Below are 23518 nucleotides of genomic sequence, written 5' to 3'. Positions count from 1 at the left end.
GCCTCCAGGCATAAAATGCAGCTTCAAGAAAATACGATTTTTGTCCTCAGAAACAGAAGAAATGAGTTAAGATGGAGATTTTATGCAGTGACTCATAGCAGCACACACACACACAGCTAGTCCCCGCTGAGGGATCTCGCCCTGAGGCTCTTCCACTGTCAGTCCTGGACTGTTTACCTTCGAAGCTGTAGACTTTGTTTCATTGGCCGTATGTGGGTGTGTGTTTGTGTGAGCGCAGCAGAGTGTGTAACTGTACGCTTTGGCTCATTTGGGAATGCAACAGACAGATTTTCTCGGAGCTTTGTGCAGCACATCAGGTGATCTGTTTCTGTGCAGCATTTTCATGTGGCAGAGACGGTCTCTCAGTTTCGTCGAGCGCGGGTTCACCTGGGGGAGCAAATACAGTTAGGCCAAACCATTAAGCAGAGGTGTGGACTCGAGTCACATGACTTGGACTCGAGTCAGACTCGAGTCATTAATTTTATGACTTTAGACTTGACTTGAAAAAATGTTCTAAGACTTGTGACTTGACTTGGACTTTTACACCAATGACTTGGGACTTGAATTGGACTTGAACCGGTTTACTTGAAAAGACTTGATATTTCACCCCAAATATAAAATTTAACATGCATATTATATAGAGATTGAAAATGTGACGTCATTCAGGGGTAAAACCGCAAAGGATTCTGGGAACTCGTGGCAAGCGGTACTAGCGCACGCAGGCTTTCAACTAAAATCAGTCACACAGCGATAAAAAGAAACACAAAAATGTCAAGAAGCTGTTGTATTATTAGCTGCAATAGCCGGTCGCATGACAGCCACGGGAAGCCGACGGGTAAAGAGATCGGTTGTTATCGGATTACGTCGTTGAAGAGAAATTGTTCGAGCCATGTTTCCGAAGTAACAAAGACGCGACTGGATTGCAGCCATTCAAAGACCAAATATAACGTCCCAGAACACTGCAGCTCACAGGTTAGTCTGCTCCAAGCATTTACACGAAGGTCAGTCTGCTGTTGTAGTTAATGCGTCATTTTTCTTAACATAATTGGTGATATAGGTTACAAGCAAGTCTGGCGCTGAACAGAAATTGTCGCGCTATGCTCCTTTATTTATTGTGCATAAATAGTGAATTGTCCTGACACAATATTGCGTTTCGCTTCTGTTATTATGGTACATTGACAAAAACACATACTTTTATTCACAGGATAAAACAGGTTTTTTGTATCACTAATTGCCCAGTACGATTACAGCATACAGTATTATTGTCACTGCTACATTTCTGTGATGGGTACCAGAAATTATTTCCACTACTAATTAATTACCGTTGAGCTCAAAGGTCCTATTAATAAACGGTTAACGAATGTGTATTTATGACGACAATTTGTGAGACTGGTAAACTTATGATACGTACGATGGTCTTTCGTTCTACACGGTGCATTTCAAGGTCCTGCACCCATCCGTCGGTAAACTGTACCTGGGCTTGTTGCAGTGACCTGAAGTTACTAAACTTCATGAGTGTATGCACTCACTCCAAGAACCGTATGATTATAAATATGCATATAAATATGCTACGATGAGATAGCTGACTTCATCTAACTAGCAAATGTTGTCCAGGCTACGTTGGTGATACAGTTTTTTTTAATGTGTATGATATTTTTGTCATGCGATTTTAAAGCCGGTCCTACAACCGCATCCAAGAATAACATGCAGCTTATCTCAGAACTGTCGGTGAAAATTATTCTTGGAGCTAGGTTTAATTGAGCTGCATTTTAAAGAGGTGCAATTTCACAATTTGTGTATATTTTCTAAGTTCACCATTTTGTCATGTGTTGAGAAAAACACAGATTTTAAAATTACATGGTCTAATATTTACATTTAGCATAACTGCAACATTATTTTTTCGTTTTTTTTTAAAGACTCGAAAGGACTTGAAATTCAAAGTTTCAGACTTGTGACTTGACTCGGACTTTTACACCAGTGACTTGAGACTCGACTCTGACTGGCCTGACATTACTTGAGACTTGACTTGAGACTTGAGGATAAAGACTTGAGACTTACTTGAGACTTGCAAAACAATGACTTGGTCCCACCTCTGTCATTAAGACCATTCCTCTGCGACGCACGACGCTTAACAGCACATGTCAAGCATTCGGAGGTCTCGTGGAGTCAGAACGGCTGGACTCATCGGGTTTATCAACATGAAGCTCAAAGTGCAGGGTAGATGATGTGCCTCAAACATTTTGGCCATAAGGTCGATGACATTGTGACTTACTGAAGGTAATGAAAGTCATCTTGTAGCAGATTGCATTACTGTAGGAAAAGTAACTGTGTAATAGATTACTTCTTTATTTCAGTCCAGTCTGTGATCTCCTCTAAGGCTGGTGTCGGTGCCTGAACCAAAAAACAATCAGTGGATTCAACTCAGCTGACCCTGACACCACCACCTCCACCCTGAGGTGGTGCAATCAGTCGTTGCTTTGACAGTTTTAAAGTAAACTAGCAAACATGTATCAGACTCCTGGTGTTTCCTTCATCACTCTTTATGGTAAATGACCTCGTGCACCTATGTTCAAAACACCAGCTTCAGTTACAGCATCAACATGCCAACCATCAGCACAAGCATCAGGTAAATACTGAGACCTGGCTGAGACTCATCAAGTGTTGACTGCGGCCTTACAATACAGAGGAGTCGCCCCCTGCTGTCCACGAGAATGACCACAGGTTTACGATGCTTCTGGCTTCATTTTCAGACCCAGAGGCTCTGAGTCTGTGAATCTTTCATATGAAGTGCATGAACTCATCTGAGGTTCAGCAGAAGTTGCTGGCCGTGAATTAACTGGCTAAAACGCATCGTTGTAGCGCAGTGGCTCTATTTTATTCAGGCACAAACACACTCTGAGACAGAGAAAAGGGTGTGATGCGGTCGGGTACCTGTGCAGCTGCTATCAGTGAGTCAAACTCCAACCCTCAGCTCTCAGAGTGGAAAAGTCAGAGAGGGAGCTGAAGGAGGGATGGAGACACATTCAGCAGCAGAGGGGAGAGGGAGGTAGGAGGGGAGAGGGAGGTAGGAGGGGGCTGGAGTCAGAGAGAGAAAGGGGGGAGAGCTGAGTGCAGTCCAGCCTCTGCGCTGTGAAGCGGCAGCCAGTTAGTCCGACAGTGAAGGACGCGGAGCCGCCAGAGCCTTCCCCGCAGCACACCGGAGCATAATTAACTGGAATAAAGACGCAGAAGAAGAAGAGCCGCGTTCCTGCTGTGTTACTGGATAAACAGGCACACAGCTGCAGGAGGCACAGCTGAGGAAGCAAGAGGAGGTGTTGGAGGTCCGTGTGTGCGTTTGTCACCTCACACGCTGAGCCTGAGGAGAGCTGACGGTGTCACTGCGACAGGGAGCTGAATGTGTGTGTGTGAGGCTGAAGTGAAGCTTCGCTCGCTGGTCACGAGGAGTTGCTGCTGTTGTGTCTGTTGCTCCTTTTTCCTCTTCCTGAGACGTCTGTGCTGCACGCGCGGGCGAGCGACTACCGCCGTGCGTCGTCCCCTCGCTCGCTCTCTCCGTCTTTTCCTCCCTCCTTCGTCTCCACCTCCAGCCGGCTTCTTTGCCGTAACTGTGCCGGGGAGAGACAGCCGGGTAAGTGTGTGTGTGCAGGGGTACGGGGTGTGTTGCTCTTTTCCTTCAGCCCGCTGCTTTTTCTGCATTTTCTCGCTGCCGTCTCTTTCACTCCACCTCATTTGGACTTCTTCTCACTGCCATCATCTCCATCCATCACCACTTTTGCCCCTCCGTCACCTCCATCCATCACTTTTGAACGACCCATCCATCAGACGTTTGCACCCCTCATTTTTATTCTCTCACACTTTCCTCGCTTTCCTTTCCCATCTTCTCATTCCTCCTTTCCTGCAGCGATCGCTCATTTACACCATCGGGTAAATCACACACACACACACACACACACACACACACACACACACACACACACACACACACACACACACACACACATCCACGTTCTGTAACCTGGAAGTCATCACAGTCCGGCGCCTGAAGCTGAGAGGCAGAGGGCCTGACATAAAATCGACAGTGTGGGGTTGAACCCCAATAATCCCTCCATCTTTCTCTTCATCCATCACTCCCCGGCCTCCTCACACTCTCCACCAACTCCACACCTCCCCCATCTCTCTCTCTCTCACACACACACACACACAGGTTCACATTAATATGTATAAATATATACGAGTGAGCTGAATATGCATTCATGCACACAGCATCAGGCTGTTTGCATCAGCCGGTGAATAACAGTCGTTCCAAGTTAGCCTGCTGTTAGAAACTGAACATCAGCGTGTAGCTGAGCTTACACACACACACACGAGCATGAAGGAACCAGTAAGGAAATTGTTTCATTCGAGTGATAAATTATTCATCTGATGAAAAGTACTCTCATCCTAAAACGTCCCATGTGGTCCAATTTGCAGCTGAAATGTTTATTAATTGTTTGGTGGAGCCTGATTGTGAGCAAATCTTTCATCAGCTCGTGTTTGCCTTCATCATCGCTGCTCGGTTAATTGCTGAGCGCCAGTGAAAGAGCCGATCAGAGACTGACGGCCGACCGCTGAGTCGAACCTGCTGATGTCGTCAGTGTAAACACAGTACTGATCGTAAATGCAAAGCTTTCAGGTTTTGTGCAGGTCGTTAAAGTCCTCGAGCATCTTCAGACTTCAGTTTGGCAGGATAACTGTGACTCGGAGTCCACTTCAGCTGCTCCACTGTCAGTCACGTCCTCGCAGGACAAACCTCCGTCCTGTGGTAAGTGGCGGTCACATGGGCAAAGATCAGCGTTCACCCTCAGAGTGAAGAGCTTTTCAAACTTGGATCCATAAATGTCGGGACGACGGTGGAGTTTTTGGAGTTTAACCTTTGGATGGTGCCACCGCGGATTTTAAATCAAGCAGTCACGGCGCAGCTGACGTCAGCTTTGATTCAGCAAGGTGACCTCCGCCCCCACGCCGACTGCTCAGGGTGTGAGGGGCGGTCCTAAGATGAAGCCCACCTGCTGGGACTAATTGCACAAAATTATTTTTGTTTTATTTGGATTTAGTGTTTTGGATAAAAATGGTCTGCAGCCACTGACTGGATGAAGAACTCGTGGACATCAGCAGATGCTGGGTTTCCTCTTTGAGATGCTCTGCAGACTTTTACTGCAGCGCCTTCAGCTTCAGTAACTGAAACATCTCAACAGCTTGAGATGGACTTTTCCTCACAGCACATGAAGTCCAGCTGTCAGGATTTCCACAGACTCCTGAGCAGCACAGCAGACATGGACACAGAGGTAAAGGCTTCATTAAACCATGTTTGCAGAAAAGATGGCTCTGTAGAAATCCCAGGGTGAGGAGGAAGATGGAGAAATGAGTGGCAGGTGGGGTCCAGCAAAGCCCGCTGACAGACAGGTGGAGAGTAAACTCTCTGCAGAGGAGATTAGCAGATTAGCTGCATAAACGTGCCATCTGAGGAATCCAGCAGGAACCAGACGGATGTCATAACCCACAGGTCCAACCCAAATAAACCCAGGTGGAGGCAGGAAGGGAAATAGGTCGACGATATAACAACTCCATCCGTTCATCAGCCATATGTGAGTAGTTAGCTTGTTGCTAACTGAAGCTAATGCAGAAACTGGCTCCAGTTTTTCTTTAACAGGCAACAGAACAAAGTGCAAACATTAAAACATGCTCCAAATACAAAATGTTGCATTGCTCGAACTGAAGCAGCCACTTATTCTCATTCCATGGGTGGCCGAGGTAGCCAATTAGAAGGTTGGTGGTCTGAGCCAGCGTGCATGCTAAAGTGTCTTCAAGCAATACGCTGGAACCTGAGTGTGAATGTGATCCCATACATCAGTGAAAATACTCGCACGGATGCTGTGAATGGCAGGTTGACACATGTTGTAGAAAAGCTCTGTAAGAACCATTTAGTGAAAACTGCAAAGAACTAGCAGTTCTCTTTAGGATAATGTCCTCCAAGGGTCACTGTTTCATTTTTGACCTCAGTTCATGTCCCATCTGGAAGCTTTGCATTCCTACTTAGGCTGTCTTCATGTCCACTTGCTGTTTCCTTTGACATTTCCGTGCAGTCTGCTTCAGTTTAGGTGCTCAGTAAGGATTAGGCATGCTGTGGAAATGCTCCTGCAGGTAACCTCACCTAACTGCAAGTATTTGATGAACCCAGAAGAAAGGCTCTAACCCTAACTGGGGTCAGAGTCACCGCTGCCTGACAGCTCTGTTTGCTTCTGCTGCAACCCAAGCATGCACGCTGCAGTTTGCACTGTTTGATGTAAAAGCATCAGCATTACTGGGGACGTGCAAAAAGCCTTGAAGACACTGTGTGTAGAATAACGTTAAATAAATAAATGTTTAACTGCACGTTGTTTTCATGAAGCAAAGCCTTTAATCACACGCACACATGTGCTGAGATTGGTTTGCTTAGGAGAAGAGCTCGTTACTGCTACGCAGCGGGATCACTGACGCTCTAGGATGTCTTTCCAAATGTTGTATCTCAGTTTGAAAGAATATTAAATACTGAAGATGAGACATAAGAACCAGAGTGGTGTCAGATGGAGTCGAGCATGTAGCCTTATTTAGCCACGTGCTGCCCTTTGTGTGTTGTTAACAAGCTAAGCATATACAGTAGCTGGAGAGTGGATTAAGCTGCAGGAGTGCTTTTGTAATCCACTGTAATGGCTTTAAATTCATGGAGACTACAGCTGCAGAGGAGCAAACTTCAAAGGCAAAAAGATCGTCCTAATTGGTTTAGATAAGCTGGATGAAACGTGGCTGTAATCGCTGCTGTTTACCAGAACAAACGATCGTCAGTACCACTGAAAGGACCTCTGGAAGATCCCCTTTTTCTTCTTCACACGCACGACTCGATCCAGCTCTGTGCCAGCGTGTGCCGTGTGAGCGCCGGGACGGCCCTCCCTCAGGGATGTTCCTGATTAGGTGCTCTTAATTGCTGCCGGCGGCACTCTTCAGCGAACAGCCTCTCCGGCAGCGCGTCGCCACTAAACCGCGCTGCGGATGGGGATAATTCACTGTTTGGACAGCGGGCACTTACGCTCGCTTACTTCAAGAAGGCCACCAGAGCTGAGGCCGCTGAGCCGAGCAGCTCCTCAAATAAACTCGCTCACGTTTGGTATTTCGTCACCGCCCAACGGTAAAACCACGAGTGGAGGTGATTTGCAGTTCCTGTCGCTCGGCCCTGATCTGCGACAGCGTCAACCGACCTACACGTGACGCCGCTTCCGTGTCAGGTGCAGCGCAGCGTGTGAGCGATGAGACGGAGCGTGTCATTACGAGAATGTGAGCAATCAGACGTGAGCGCGTCGAGTGGAACGGCGAGCGTCTCGAGGTTTAATGTATGCGCGCCGGGTGCGTCAACCTGCTGTTGTCACTTTGGGTGACGGCGCAGGGTGATGGAGTTTGTTCCGCACGAGCGTCAGCAGCGACTGGAGCTGCAGGTGTGTGTGTGCGCTCAGTTTCAGCTTTTACATGACATTATGCAGCCCTGTGTGTGTCTGTTCTTATTTATGGCGGTGTTCAGTGAAAGCGTGCAGGCAATGCACAGAGGAATATATTCAGTCTGTTTCATGGTGCTCCAGTGGGAGCTGTAGCAGCCCACACACACACACACCTGTGACAGGACGCCTCTGAGATAATCGATTATTCTCGTTCACGTTCTCCTCAATCAGGGTCATGACTCCCATGATCAGCTGTTCAGGGTCACTGAGCTCATTCACCGGAAACGCTGGTAAAATGGCGGCTTCCTGTCATTCGAGCTCGGGCAGCTTGCAGCTCGATGGAGCTTCAAGCAGCTTTGACAACATGAGAGAAACTCTGACAACATTCGTCACATTTACTTTGTAATAGTGACCGGGTGTACTGTTGTTCAGCTTTAACTGAACCGCTTGCTGCCTCTGTGCGCTCGGCCATGATGCTGTATTATGACAGATTCTCCAGGTCTGTGAACACGGGCCGCTTCACCAGCACTGACACCGACAGAGCACCGCAACAACCAAATGTCCTCGGCGAGGAACGTGAGTCCAAGGACGCGGAGCGATCACGCAGACGAACGGTGACTGAAGACTGGCGCCTAAACTGGTGTGAGCAGCTTCATCCTCGGCTCTGAACTCGGAGCAGCTCTCCGTCGTCTCTGTGAGGACCTTCAGACTGTGGATCCAGCTCTCCATCAGACCTGGTCCTCTGATCTTCAGACCAGTTCTTGTGTCATTTTCACGCCAACAAGCCTTTGTTTGAACTCCTGACAGCAGCCATTAAAACACGCCATCGTTTCCAGCATAATTTGGTTAACGATAATTGATCAAAAGAATAAAATTAAAGCAGTTACAGCCAGGCAGGTATTCACACCTGGGATACTCCGACAGCTCATTTCATTTCTGTTGGATTAAGATGTTCTGATGACCTGCGACACAAAGACATAAAGAGACAGCGAAAGGTAAAATGAGAAGGAGTCTGAGCGGCAGAGGGACGCGATCACGTGTCCTTGAGGGGAAGGAAGCGGGAAAAGAAGGTGATGCACCCCTCGACAAATTTAAGAGCGTGATGAGTAGGGGTGGGGGAAAAAATCGATACTGTGTAGCATCGTGATATTTTGTTTGCTAATAATGTATCGATGCAGGGACAGCAGAAATCGATATTTTGTTACAAAAAAGGTTTTTGTGCTCTGACTTCAGAGCACGTTGATCCTTTTTCTGAGCAAGAGTCCTGACACTGTCCAAATGTGTTTAACTGTTTTTTGGCAGCAATAAACACGACAGTTTACTTATTTTAATTTAAGACATGTTTTATTTTAATTATGTTTAAAACCTTTTTCATTTATTGTAAAATTATATTTTGTTTTAATTTACTTTCAAATTCTTCAGATGCTGAAGGGGCTGCATAGTTTTCATATTGCATAGTTCAGAATAGCTGTAATTGTACCAGATGGTTGCATTCAGTTAAGTTGGACTAGACTGTAATACAAACCGTTCAGTTCGTCAACAATAAAACTGAAATGAGAGAAAGACTGAGTGTGAGACTTTGATATTAGATAAAATGAATATTGATAAAGTTTACCTTTATGTACAGAATCTGAATATCGCAAAATATTTTAAAAAATTGCAATAATATCGTATCGTGAGTTAAGTGTTGTGATAATATCATATCGTGAGTTAAGTATTGTGATAATATCGTATCGTGGGATGTATGGTGATTCCCACCTCTAGTGCCGAGTGACGCCCAGACGGCGTCAGGACCTCAGCCCCGTGTCACCTCTCTCTGCGTGACTTTCACTTTATGAACCTACACTGTGCCAGCAGCCGTACATCACCCTTCAACCTTCAGCCCGTCCTCTGCTCGCCTCATTCATCACGTCTTACACGCCAAGTGACATCAGCTAGAAGCTTAATCGCCGCCGTTTGAAAAGCCATTCGCTCAACAAATATGGGTGCTGTCAGCGAGCGAGAACGAGCCGTCACAGTTTATGCTGGGCGGGGTGGCGGAGATGTCAGGCCCCGCACTTTTATAATGTAATTAGAGCATGCGTGGGCATCCTTTTTACAAAGCCAATGTGCCAGAGACGTGATGTGTGGCGCACAGCGAGATGAAATGCTGGGTTTTAATTGGAGGCTGTCTCACTTCAGTCAAAGCGGCTGGATGAAGGGAAAGAACAGAAGGAGGGTTTATGTACAAGAAATTCATTATAAAAGCACAGCTGGCACCATCCTGATGTTGCACAGCGACGAGACGTGAGCGGCCCAGGAAATGAAAAACTTAGATGTTGAAGATTAAACAAGTGGCGATGGAAAAAATGAAACTACATTTTTCACTTTAGCGCCCGATGCTCACAGGTCTGTCAGAATGAGTCCGGAGGTTAGAGGTAGTTCACATCTCTGTGATGATATCTGCATCATATTTGCACCTTCGTTTCGTCACGTCCTGTTCACTTAGATGAAGAAAACACTGTCTGCTCTGCTGGCTGCAAACATTACAGCACATATTCTGCAGGCATACAGTACATATGTGGGAGGATCGAGCTGTCGTCTAAGCCGTTTGTCACCTGCACCGACACTCTTATTGACTCTAATAGAACAATAACTTACTAAATGAACATCATCGTTTCAAACAAAGCTTTTGATCTTACAGTATGAAACACCTTGACGTGACTGCTGTGGTTTGACGGTATATAAATAAAATTACATTGAAAACGTGAACAACTAAAGACATAATCAAAGCAGCTTGGAAAGAAAAGCATCTGGACTTCTCCAAGTTTCTTGAAGACGTTTCATCTGAGAAGCTTCTTCAGGTCTAAAACCAAATGGTGGAGAGATTTAAGCCCTGTGGGAGTGTCCCTAAGAGGGACGTTGACCCCTGATGATCCTCTAATCACATGAGTCGAAGCGTGAAAGCGGGTGTGGGTCACAATCAGCCAGGGCTTCAGGTGAGCTCATTGTGAAACCTGGCCCCACCTTATCATGTGATTTCCTGAGGTCAGATGGCCCAGGATGTGAGTGGGCGTTAAGGCGTCTGGGAACTCGATTATAGATGGCAAACAGTTGGTGTCTTAAGCCCCGCCCTCTGTTCAAAGATGGTCGTTCACAGCAGACATAGATGTTTCTTTCAAACCATGTCTTCTCGGTCCACTGGTATCCTCAAAGAGTGACCTTCGACCTTTAGATCCAGCTAGGCAGCCGAGTCTTGAAGACTCTCCTGAGCTTCTCTAATAAAGCTGCTGCATCAGGGATGACAGTATTGTTCTGTTTGTCCTCCTGATCCTCTCTCGTTGTTGCCTGCTCTTCTTTTCTGTGCCTCTCTGCTGATTTGATGAAAGCCCAGTTGGGATAACCACATGTTTTAAGAGCTTCCTTTACATGTGTTTCTTTTCTTTCCCTTGAGGTTTAGAGGGAACATTTTCTGCCCGGTGCTGCAGGGTCCTGATTACTTTGTGTTGTGTTGCAGATAGTGGTGGGAGTCCAAACACCTGGGACTCTCCATCGTTTGGTTTTAGAACTGAAGAAGCTTCTTGGATTCGATTCAGTTTTATTTATACACCAAATCACAACTGCAGTCGCCTCAAGGCGCTTTATACTGTAAGATAGACCCTACAATAATACAGAGAAAAACCCAACAATCATATGAGCCCCTATGAGCAGCACTTTGGTGACAGTGGGAAGGAAAAACTCCCTTTTAACAGGAAGAAACCTTCGGCAGAACCAGGCTCAGGGAGGGGCGGGGCCATCTGCTGTGATTGGTTGGGGTGAGAGAAGGAAGACAGGATGAAGACATGCTGTGGAAGAGAGACAGAGGTTAATAACAGATATGATTCAGTGCAGAGAGTCTGTTAATACATCTCCTCTCATCGAAGAAGCTTCTCTGATGAGAGGAGAAACATCTTCAAGACATTGAGAAAATCCCCCTAATTTATTAGTCAGACATCTTTTGTGTGTGTGTGTGTGTGCGTGCGCGCGCGCGTGCGTTTGTGTGCGCGCGCGTGTGTGTGTGCGTGTGTGTGGCGTACGTGTGTGTGCGCGCGTGCGTGTGTGTGCGTGTGTGTGGCGTACGTGTGTGTGCGCGCGTGTGTGTGTGCGTGTGTGTGGCGTACGTGTGTGTGCGCGCGTGTGTGTGTGTGCGCGCGTGCGCGTGCGTGTGTGTGTGCGCGTGTGTGCGTTTGTGTGCGTGCGTTTGCGTGCGTGCGTTTGTGTGCGTGCGTGTGTGCGCTCGTGCGTGTGTGTGTGCGTTTGCGTGCGTGCGTTTGTGTGCGTGCGTGTGTGCGCGCGTGCGTGTGTGTGTGTACGTGCGTGCGTTTGTGTGCGCGTGTGAGCTTTACCATTACTGACCATCTCGTTTTTCCATCTTTTATATACAGTCTGTGTGCTAGTGGACACTGTGGGTAAATATTGTGTGAAGATGCATTTTCTGATTGTCTGTAGTAACACAAACTCATATCAGGGAGAGATGAAGTATATCACTCTGTGAATGTGCTTTTTGTTGCTGTGTTCATGATTCACTGCCTCTTGGACAATTCAGTCAATACCTACAAGTGCCTAACAAGGACGACGTGGAGGACTCGTGCACAGCTGTTTGGATTGTAGCATGAAGCATGCGCTTTGTCACAACGAGATGAGAGTAAAACTACAGTCCTCACGACGTGTGAGAGATCGTGAAGTAATGTCAGCCGGTCGGGAGGACGTCTGTCTCACGCTCACGTGACGAATGACAGAAAGGCTGCGGGCTGTAAATGTGCCACCACCGTAACGTATCACAGAAACGTCTTCCTCTTTGTTCGAGCGAGTAACAAACACGTCTCTTTCAGAGGTTCCTTCATCTGCTCTTTACTGAGTGAAGCCGTGAATAAACAGACACACAGCAGGTTGATCTGAGTGACGGGAAATGAAAGATGAACATCTGATGACAGCTTTGAAGAATATTCATGAAATGTAAATATATTTACGCACATCCGGTTCACACCTCATGTGAACAGCGTGGACACTTGACGTACGACTCGAGCTTCAGATTAAAGACTCGGGTTTGGCTTGGGTGCCTGTGCTCTGTGATTGGTTACACAGTCTGCACTCATTAAAAACATACACGGATACAGAGTGCCGTTTCAGTTGCAGCCATAAAAGCTTCAAAAGAGTCTTTAAAGTTGTAGGTTACATGAACAAAGCCGGACCATAAAGTCATTCCTGAATACAATATTTGTAACTGCAGGGTTGCTTTCTGCTCGGTTCACCTCTGAAATTGAATTTTCTGCACACGCTGTATGTCACAACACTCCCACGTGTGCTCGAACTACAATAACATTGAGACCAGACTTCTGTAAGAAGCTGACAAGAATAATGGTGTGAAAAGCAAAATCTTTCCGTCAGTGCTGCGGTCCTAATTACACGTGATGATTTAACCAAGCTGAGGTTCAGAGCAGAGAGGCAGCCACCCCGAGAAGATGGCCCACACTGTTCTTCTGCTTCTCCAAACTCCAACCTGCTCAGTGTTTCTAACTCACAGTGTGGGGGTTCAGTGAGTCACCAGATGATTCCTTTTATGAGGTGCTCTTCTGCAGAGCCTCTCCTCCTGCGGGTAAACTCCAGCTCCACCATCTCGCTCTGCTCTGAAGCCTCAGAGAGCTCAGCACACGTGCTCATGAGGCAGGTTTCCCCCAGCTGCAGCCGCTGGCAGGCCCCAGCAGCTGCAGCTGGTGCCACTGCAGTGCACTGACCACAGGAGAAGGTCTTACTTGCAGATACAGCCAGGTACCATCAAGGACCATCACAGCATGAATGAGCAACCAGCAGTGAGTGAGCTGGAAGTGCTGAGTTTGCTGGCTAGCAGCAAACTGAACTTTCAAAATAAGAGCAGTGAGGGCTGCCCCCCCCCCGGCATTCCCACATAGCAGATAAAACAAATGAAACGGAGATAAGGTCGGCTGGTGTTTTAGGAGGTCCCAGCTTTAACCCAGCCCGTCCTAAGTCTGTCCTGAACCATTTGATGAATATGACCTGAGGTTAACATTACATGCTCGCAGTAATGCACACTGTTATAAACCAAGAGCTCCTTTTGATTCACGTTACGTAAGAGCGGGACGTCAGACTTCCCCGACTGCTGACCTTGGGCTGCAGGGAGCTGCTGGTTCCATATATTACATCACATAAAACTCATCCAGCAGCTTTTTCAGACTCCACAGACATTTTGCAGACTAAGGAATTATTTCAGTTTTGCACGATTTATACTCTGCACCGAGTCGTGCTGATGAGGAATTTCATTTGTCAGAGGAAACAGGTGCTGAATGTCACCCAGACTCCCAGCGCACCGTGTTGGGAGGAGTTTCAAATTCAAATTCAAATTCAAATTCAAATTTTATTTGTCACGTACACAGTCATACACAGTACGATATGTAGTGAAATGCTTGGACAACTGCTCGTGACCTAAAGAAAACAAAAAAAGGAAAAGGCTATGAATAAGATAGGAAATAAATATGAAAAATTAAAAAGGGTAAATTTAACTAGGAAGGAATAAAATATAAATTAAGGTTAAAAATGAAATAACTGTACAACACAAATTAGAATGAAGGGTAAATTTAACTGGGAAGAATAAGATAAAGATAAATATATAAATTAAAGTTGAAAATAAAATAACTGTACAACAAAATACACAATACACAATATAGAACTATATAAGAATGTATGAAGAAATCTAAATCTAAATAAATATATACACAATAACAGCAGCTGTACAAGTATTAACCAGAAATGAAGAATATAGTGACCAGTGTTGTGCAAAACCAAAGTCCAGAAAGTCCAGTGTGTGTAAGAACCATATGTGTGGGTCAGTACTGTGTGGTGGTGTGATTGAGAGACCGTATCGCCTGCGGGAAGAAGCTCCTCCTCAGTCTCTCTGTGTTGGTCTTCAGGGAGCGGAATCGCTTTCCTGACCTCAGCAGAGAGAACAGTCTGTTGTTGGGATGGCTGAGGTCCTTCACCATCTTCCTGGCCTTGGTCCAGCACCGCCTGCTGTAGATTGAGTGCAGGTCAGGGAGCTCGGAGCGGATGGTGCGCTCAGCTGACCGCACAACCCTCTGTAGAGCTCGTCTGTCCTGCATGGTGCTGTTCCCGAACCAGGTTAAGATGTTTCCCGTCAGGATGCTCTCTATGGTGCAGGAGTAAAAGTTCCTGAGCACCTTGGAGGGCAGTTGGAAGTCTCTCAAGCGTCTGAGGTGGTAGAGACGCTGACGGGCCTTTTTCACCACGGTGTTGATGTGACAGGACCATGACAGGTCCTGCGTGATGTGAACTCCGAGGTATTTGAAGCTGTCCACTCTCTCCACTGGGCACTCGTTGATGACGGGGGTCTGGTAGTTCCTCTCCTGCTTAGTGCTGAAGTCCACTATCAGCTCCTTTGTCTTACTGACGTTTAGAAGGAGGTTGTTCCTCTGGCACCAGTTCTCCAGATTCCTAATCTCCTTCAGGTAGGCCGTCTCGTTGTTATCAGAGATCAGGCCCACCACGACGGTGTCGTCAGCAAACTTGATGATGGTGGTGGAGCTGGTAGTGGCCACACAGTCATATGTGTACAAAGAGTACAGCAGGGGGCTCAGAACACACCCCTGGGGGGCTCCAGTGCTGAGAGTGGTGGAGGCTGAGACATGTCCGCCCATCCTTACTGCCTGTGGTCTGCCAGTTAGGAAGTTGGAGATCCACTGACACATAGATGAGCTGAGTCCCAGATGCTCCAGCTTGGTGGTGAGTGTGGAGGGAATTATGGTGTTAAATGCAGAGCTGTAGTCTATGAAGAGCATTTTAACATAATTCCCCCTTCTAGTGTCCAAGTGAGTGAGTGATGTGTGGAGGAGATGAGAGATGGCATCGTCTGTGGAACGATTTGGACGGTAAGCGAACTGTAGTGGGTCCAGTGTGTCTGGTAGTGAAGAAATGATGAAGTCTCTGACCAGGCGTTCAAAGCACTTCATCACTACTGAGGTGAGGGCTACAGGGCGATAGTCATTGAGAGAAGCAGGGTGGGGTTTCTTCGGGACAGGAACAATGATGGACTCTTTGAAGCATGTGGGGATCACCGACTGAGATAAAGAGATGTTGAATATCTCAGTGAACACAGGAGCTAGCTGGTATGCGCAGTCTCTTAGGATACGACCTGGGATGCCGTCTGGTCCTGCTGCTTTCCTGGTGTTCACTCTCTTGAAGGCTCTCCTTACTTCATGCTCGGAGATGACGAGCACGTTTCCGGTGCTGGCAGTATCTTCCTGTCTGCAGCCGTTAGCGCCGCTAACACTAGCATTGTTGGAGACCTTAGCTGCAGCCTCGAAGCGAGCATAGAAAGTGTTCAGCTCGTCTGCCAGAGTCACGGCCGCGTTCGTCATACCGGTTGTTGGTGCTTTATAGTCCGTTATTGTCCTTAGTCCCCTCCACAGGCTCCTAGAGTCACTCTGTTGGAGTTGTGACTCTAGTTTCCTCCCGTAGCGCTGCTTCGCCTCTTTCACCGCCCTCCGCACGTTATATGACGCGGCTTTGTACGGGTCCATGTCCCCCGTCGTGAGTCCCGTGTTGTAGGCAGCGGTGCGGGATCTCAGAGCGTCGCGGATGGTTTTATCCACCCACGGCTTCTGGTTGGGAAACGTTGTGATAGTCTTTGTCTCCACGGTATCATCCGCTAGTTTCCCGATGAATCCCACAACCGCTTCCGTAAACACGTTGACGTCATCGTCGGAGCTGTTTCTGAACATGCCCCAGTCTGCGTCATCGAGTGCGTCCTGTAACGCGGCCACCGATTGATCCGTCCAGCGCGCGACCTTCCTCTGAACCGGAACTTCCTGTTTCAGCCTTTGTTTGTATTTTGGCATGAGGAAGATGGCGGCGTGATCAGATTTGCCAAACGGAGGGTGGGATTGTGCCTTGTAGCCGTCCTTGACCGTAGTGTAGCAGTGGTCCAGTGTCCTTTCACCCCTGGTGGGGCAGGTGATGTGTTGATAAAAGTTCGGCGCTGCGCGTTTGAGGTTGGCGCTATTAAAGTCCCCCGTCACAATAAGCGCAGCGTCCCGGTGTTGTGTCTGGTGCTGTGTGAGTGCCTCATGCAGCTCGCATAAGGCGGTGACCGTGTCCGCTTGTGGTGGAATATAAACGGCACTTACAATGACCGATGTAAATTCCCGAGGTAGATAAAAAGGACGGCACATGATGGACAGTAGTTCCAGATTTGGTGTGCAGGAGCGTGTGAGAGGAACAACGTTCGCACTGTTGCACCAGTTGTTGTTCACCATTAAACACACGCCGCCTCCCCTTGACTTCCCCGAGTCCCGTGTCCTGTCCATGCGGTGAACCGAGAAGAACTCGGCCGGCTGGATGGCGTGGTCCGGCACCGCTGGGTTCAGCCATGTCTCGGTGAAGCAGAGGCGATTGCAGTCCCGAATGTCTCTCTGGAACTTTATCCTGGCCCTGAGGTCGTCAAGCTTGTTCTCCAGTGACTGGACGTTGGCGAGCAGGATGCTAGGCAGAGGTGTGCGGTGTGCACGAGCTCTCAGCCTGTTCCTGACGCCGGCTCGCTTCCCTCTAGGCCGCCGCCGCTTCCCTTTGTTCTCCCTCGAGATCTCACTCGGCCAGCTCGGATCCGGAGTTAAAAACTTCGAATTGTGAGTACATTGTAAACCAATAGAAACAAGAGTGTCACTGTCATACCTAATGTACCCAATGGTGATGATTTTGCCGATTTAGAAACGCTGAAAACTAACTTAAAAAACAAAGACAAAGAAAAAGTGGTCGGAGCAGTCGTGACGGCAGCCGACCTCACCGGCGCCATCTTATTTATTTAGTTTTAGTGCTGTTACCTGATAAATAACCTGCTGCTGTGCGGCTAATTGTGCTAACGCACCGTCCAAAAAGTCAGTGCTCCAGCTTTGATGAGTAATAAAATCAAGGATTATTTGCAGTTCCTATTGATTGTGTTGTAGAGTTCAGCAGGGATGCAACCTCATCATTCATACAAGCAGTTTTTGCTGTTAGCTAACATTCACACGTTCATACTCCAATCGCAGAGCAACCTGGGGTTAGGATCTTGAGTATTTGGCATACAGATTGGAGCAGCCAGGGATCGAACCACCAACCTGCCGATTAGTAGATGACCTGCTCTGCGTTTGCTTTTTGCATGGTTGTGGTATTTATATGTATCTGTGTCTGCAGCGGACATGCACAGCTAACCGATGCTGCTCGCTGTGACACTTAATGCTCAGATTCGGCTCCTCACGGGGAAGAACCAGCCTGAAATATCTCAGCCTTAGCAAAACTGAAGGACTGGCATGCACGGCTGTGCTTCTCATGGTAAGCTCAGCTGTGATGTCACTTCCAGCCCCAACAGGAACTTCCGAGGTGACTAACATGCGGCCTCAGCCTCTCCTCTGCCCTTCTTCTCCTGCTGGCCTTTGGACCTGTTTAAGCCCACACTGATGAAACCCACTGTGAGGACTGGCAGGTGAACGGGGAAGTTTAGAAGCATGCTTGCAGTCACTGTTTCCTCATGCTGGGGTTACAGCTGCAGCTGTGGGCCTCCTTGCTGCTTCTGCTCCATCTGTGACCTGGGTTCCAGTTTGGCACCAACGCAACATTTGAGGTGTTACTTTGAGGACGTATAGGTTCTGACCCCTGGTGTGAACGTGCTGTCTCTGCATGTTTGTGCACTGCAATGCTGGGAAGCCGGGTTAGAGCAGGCGCTGCTCTAACCCGAGCTGTCCTCAGGTTTGTCCTCGGGCCGAATCCTGAAAAGCAACACTCAGCCGGATGTTTCCACTGATGCTCTGTGGCTGTCATACAGCACAGCACACACTACAGGTGATGTTATGCAATAAGTTGCTCTGCAGCTATAGAGCGGCGCATCTCCTCGTCTCTGCCGGGGTGAGTCAGCAGAGACACAGCCCTCACAGCTGCACCCCATAGGATGCTGTTGTTTTACTAATGTCATGGGAACAATCATATTTACAGAACCGTGAAAGCGATCCTCCTTCAGCACACTAGTGCGCTGTACAGCCTGTCAGAGGGGGTCTAATGGATGGATGTAATGGAGCCCAGCAGGGATCCGTGGTGCTCTCTGCCTCTACACATGAAGAGCAGTCAAGTAGTTAAGAGCTGAAGTCACCAGAACCTGCAGGCTTCCTCTTCACCTGCCTGAATTTCAACTAAAAGAAAAGTTTGAGCTAAACGGCTGCTACTTCAGCTGGACGCGAACCACACTGACGCGTCACGCATCACTGCCTTCTGTGTAAAATGCTGGAGAAACATGGAAAAACTACTCTGCATTAGAGCTGGGTGATAGAATGATAACGATATGTATTGCGAAATAACTTTTTCTCGATAGAAAAGTTAAACTATTGCGATAGACCTCATCTCTCCTGTCCTCTTAAAAAAAAAAGAAGAAGAAGAAGAAGAACAGCCAATCCAAATTAAGCAGCGCAGAGCCGAACCAATCACAGCCGCAGCGTCACGTCAGGTGACTTGTTACGTGCAGCACAAGTGCCAAGCCGCACATGTGTATTTGGGAAGCAGCCAGCCGCCGTGCCGCCCGGTAATGGAGGAAATGAGTGTGCCGACTAGAGAAAGATCAACCGAGAGCGTGACCGAAGGTTACCGAAGAGAAAACAGATGATGGTTCCAACGCCGGAGAGATTGTCGAACGGAAGAGCCAGAGAAGCTCCGTAGTGTGAAGGTATTTCTGCTATTTCAAGTCTGACAAAAACAGAGTAGCTGCACTGTAAATGTGCCGAAAGCAAGTCTGGAAATACAATAAAGCGGTGCAGCTCAGTCTCTGACTGGAAGCACTGATTCGTCATTCGGCTTTTGTCAGACTAAAGTAACTGTTAAAACTGTTTGAAAAGCTCAGCTATACAACAAGGAGAGATTGAGAATTTCCTTTTAGTTCTCAGTTTATTTGATATTGACAAAAGTTAGTCAGTTTTGTCTGTTCTTCTGTAAAACAAACTAAGATTTATTTTTAGAATTAATATTTTGTTTCTAAGTGGAATTGACAATTTAGTCTGTTTCGTTTGTTCTATTTTGAAACTTAAACGCTTTAGCGGCTGCCTTTTGTGTAGTTTGCAATATTTGCCTTTATTTATCTGAAAAAGTCTCATGTTCCTTAAGTACATCTACCCTGTTGAACTTATTATGGGAAATAAATATTTAAATAAAAACAAGCTGCTGATTATTTCACATTTTACTTGTGAGCAACGGCACATTTAAATCTTACAAATATAGTTATTTGGCTGATATCGTGATAGATATCGTTATCGCCTGAAATGAAAAAAACATATCGTGATATGAAAAAATCTTATATCGCCCAGCTCTACTCTGCGTTTATTCTTTTACACAGTTTGGTGCTTAAATTATATTTTTACCAAGTCCTAAACATTATAAGAGAGACATTATAACCCCCAAACATACAATATGAAAAGGTTTAAAGCCAGACGTGTTTTCTTTCCCGTCTTTTACTCTCCCGCCTCGGCAGAGTAAAGTTTTCAAGGTGGAAAAAAAGTGTTGAAAGTTTGCTCCATTAGTTTTATCTTTCAGAAGTAAAAGAAACATTAAGTTTGACGTCAAAGACTCTTCAGATAAAGTGGCTTCTGAGACATTTTCCCTCACAGGCCGGATGCTTTTTGTGCCTGCTGTCACCTCGAGCTGATTTCGACCCTGAAACGCAAATTCTCCCATCAGCTAAAAAGATTGTGAAAAGCTTCGTCCTTTCTCTCGCTCAGAAGCATCAAAGACGAACACTTGGCCAAAAAGAAGATGCCAGAAAAAAGAAAAACGTGTTATCGGCTCAGTGCAGGAGGTCTAAACAAAGCTCTGGTTGTCACCTGAACTTCCTGCGCTCGCAAACACACCGTGCTGCCGGCTGTTTCAGAGTGCTGTGAGCGCTCAGGTCTCCGTGATGATGATGTCAGACATGGCGGCTGATCCTGCTGTTTGAAGAGTGTCTGCTGCAGTTGTGAACAAATCCAGTTCTGGTGTTGTAGCTCATAGCTGTGAAACGATGGTCTGTAAGAATATGATCACAGCCAGAAGCTCCTGGGTTTGAATCCACCCTCTCTGTGTGGGCTTTGGTCCTGGATCTTCTGTAGGTCTTTGACCGCCATCATTATTTAAGTCCTTGAGGTTTCAGTTTGTTTGACCTCGCCTAGTGTTTTTCTCTCTTGTTACTTCCTGCTTTATTTTGGTACTCTGTGTCTTCTTCCCCTCGACTTTTTCGTCTCGTTGGTTTGATTCTGTCCACCTGTGCCACGTTTCTCTGGCTGTCTTCTCGGTCGGTTCATCTTCTTCGTGGTCTCCTGCTCCTGTTCCAGTATTTTGGATTCTGGTACCCTTACTCAGTTTTGGACTGCTAATGGACATTTTTCTCCAGCTTCCAATTAAAGTTGTGTTTTCAGTTTATCCACGTGCCTGCTTGTTAGATTAACCGCTGATTTAAACTGACTGTAGATGTTAGCGTGAGCGTGGTGTTAAGGTTCAAAATATTGGGGATGGAGACAAGAGAAAAACCACAATAACAACACTGGTCCGGTCGGGTTGAGTCAAACGATGATTTAATGATGACACACGTGGGAGATGGACACTGATGCAGACAGCCTCAAAATCTCAAAATGGTGGAGCATTGCTCAAACTTTTATAGCCTCTGGTGCCTCCACCTTATCATAAAAGCCTAAACATTCACATGCTTTCTCTCACACAGCGCCTATGCTACGACCTTGGCTCCCTGTTTATCTGCTCCTGCTGAGATGGGGCAGAAAACTCCAGCATGCTCTGTTCTCTTCTAATCAGACAAATTAGATTTCTTATAACTCAGCAGTATAATGCATCATAAAACAATATCATTCATTCACAACAAGTCAGCAGTTTAATGTAATGCAAATCAGTTTAACTAATGCAATAGTTATTCAGGAGAATAATGCAAACTAAAACTACATAATAATTCACAATCTTTAATTAGGGGTATAACATGGCATAAAATAATATTACAATCTAACAGTGGATAGCCGGATGAGACCGGTGACCTCTTCCTCTGAGAAAGCTGGGAAAGGCTCCAACCAACCCTGATTCTGGTGCTAAAATCAGATTCATAAGTTTGTTTGCAGCGTTATCCAAGCTGATGCTGCTTAGTGGCCTTGTACTTGTTCTCTAAATTAGGCATCAGGAAAGTTTCAGCCATATTTCCAGAAGGCCGTGGCAGAATGACACAATCCATTCTGCATCTGGAGACAGCGCAAAAGACACAGTGAGATAACAACATCATTACAAGGGCAGCTGTCCAGTTTTCCAACACACAGACTCACTGGCTGTATGCCATCACACCCCTGCCATTACAAAGTGTTGTTTTCACCACAGGGGTGCGCTGCCCTCACGACACGTGACCATGTGAAGCTAGCCTGCAGCGAACAAAATAGACGAGATCTCCACACAAGGCTGGCTTTTCTTGATTTTACTGAAGATCTTTTTAAGCCTTTCCTCGCTCAAGGCTTCTCTTTGCTGTTTCTTATTTCTAACTGAAATATACAGAAAGTGAAAATAAATTGTTAGCTGCTCTCCACGAAGGGAAAACCAACCCTGCAGGGAGACCTACCTCCGCACCTGTGCAGGTGAAGCCAAAGGGAAGATTTGCTTCACCATGTTTTCTAGTCTTTGGCTTAGAATGAAGTTGGTTTGGAAACATTCAGCGATGCTTCATCTCCTGCTTTGTGTTTGTGCGGGCGCCGTGCTAGCAGTGTCCAAGCGTTGTTGTTTTTTGTTTTGTTTTTTTCCTTTTCATACCGCACCACCCCCCCTGCAATGGCTCTCCGCCCCTAGGGGGCGGGCCCCACACTTTGGGAAGGTCTGAGTTAGATGATGCTACATCAGCCCTTTGCCTTTTCTCCTTCTGGTCCTTTTCCCTGTGTGGACACGATGAACGTGTAAACCTCATTGCTCCTCCCACTCTGCCGTCATTTCAATGTTTTTATTGGCTCCTCTCACTCATCGACTTCTGTTGTTTCTGTGTTTTTGGCTGAAGGAAGTTTTCAATAATCGTGTTTGTTGTTTTCATCTCGACTGAATTTTCTTTTCAGTTTTTTTTTTTTGTTAGTTTTTTCTTGTGTGGAAATAAAGATGAGAAGACATTTATAGACAAAGAAGGTGAGGTGAAAGTCTTGTATTTACAAATAGCTTCTTTCCATAATCTCTAAAACAATATAACGTGTAAGTTACTTGTGTGAATGCGTTGTGTTTATGTGAAACCTGTGTCTGTTACTGGCTGCAGGTGAAAATGCTGAATTGGAGGCTTTCTGAGGAGTTTAGAAAGCCTCCAAACACACGACGTTAGACCAGTAGACTCGGGCCCAGCCTGGTTTCATTTTAACTGTAATTTAGGCCCTAAAGCTACTGGGTTACGCTCAGGAAAAGATCATGACTTATGTTCCCTTCAATTCAATTCTATCTTATTCTGTTTATATAGCACCAAATCACGGCGCCTTGTATTGTAAGGTGAGAGCCCTACAATGATACAGGGAAAATCTACAGTCATATGAACCCTTATGATTAAGTGTCTGGCAACATTGGAAAAGGAAGAAACCTCCAGGGGGGGGGGGTTGTTCTGCAACACCTGGGCACCAGGATCCAAGACGCCCTGGTGGTCAGTTAGAAAAAAAAATGCATGTTTGTGCATCACAAAACTTTGGTGTCAAAGCTCAACCAAAGCCGACTGATGGACTCGTGTGACACGTTCCAGTTAAACCTCCTTGGCTGCAGTTTGGTATATGCATCCTCCACCATAAGGCTCCTTAGACTAATATAACTGAGTATATAACACAGCTGAATGAGACCACAGGTTTTAGAAAACAGGCTCTGCAGCATTTGTCTCTGTCATAATACCCTCTTCACTTAATTACGATCTGTGAGGCTTTTCAGCAAAGCAGATGTGATAAAGAGGAAAACATGGGTTTTATATTAAACCTCCTCCA

General features: G+C 46.6%; 1 protein-coding gene across 2 annotated transcripts in view; it reads left to right on the top strand.

The window, feature by feature from the left end:
- Nucleotides 1-2983: 2983 nt before the first annotated feature.
- LOC113014774 (glutamate receptor ionotropic, kainate 5-like) overlaps nucleotides 2984-23518 on the top strand; it is a 214240-nt gene continuing 193705 nt past the window's right edge. For both annotated transcript variants that reach the window (XM_026156512.2, XM_080296443.1), the window contains exon 1: nucleotides 2984-3625. The gene's annotated coding sequence lies outside the window, so the exon portion shown is untranslated. The remainder of the gene's footprint in view (nucleotides 3626-23518) is intronic.

This window comes from Astatotilapia calliptera, chromosome 22 (assembly GCF_964374335.1).
Source record: "Astatotilapia calliptera chromosome 22, fAstCal68.1, whole genome shotgun sequence".
Classification (NCBI taxonomy): domain Eukaryota; kingdom Metazoa; phylum Chordata; class Actinopteri; order Cichliformes; family Cichlidae; genus Astatotilapia; species Astatotilapia calliptera.
This window is presented reverse-complemented; position numbering and strand designations above follow the sequence as displayed.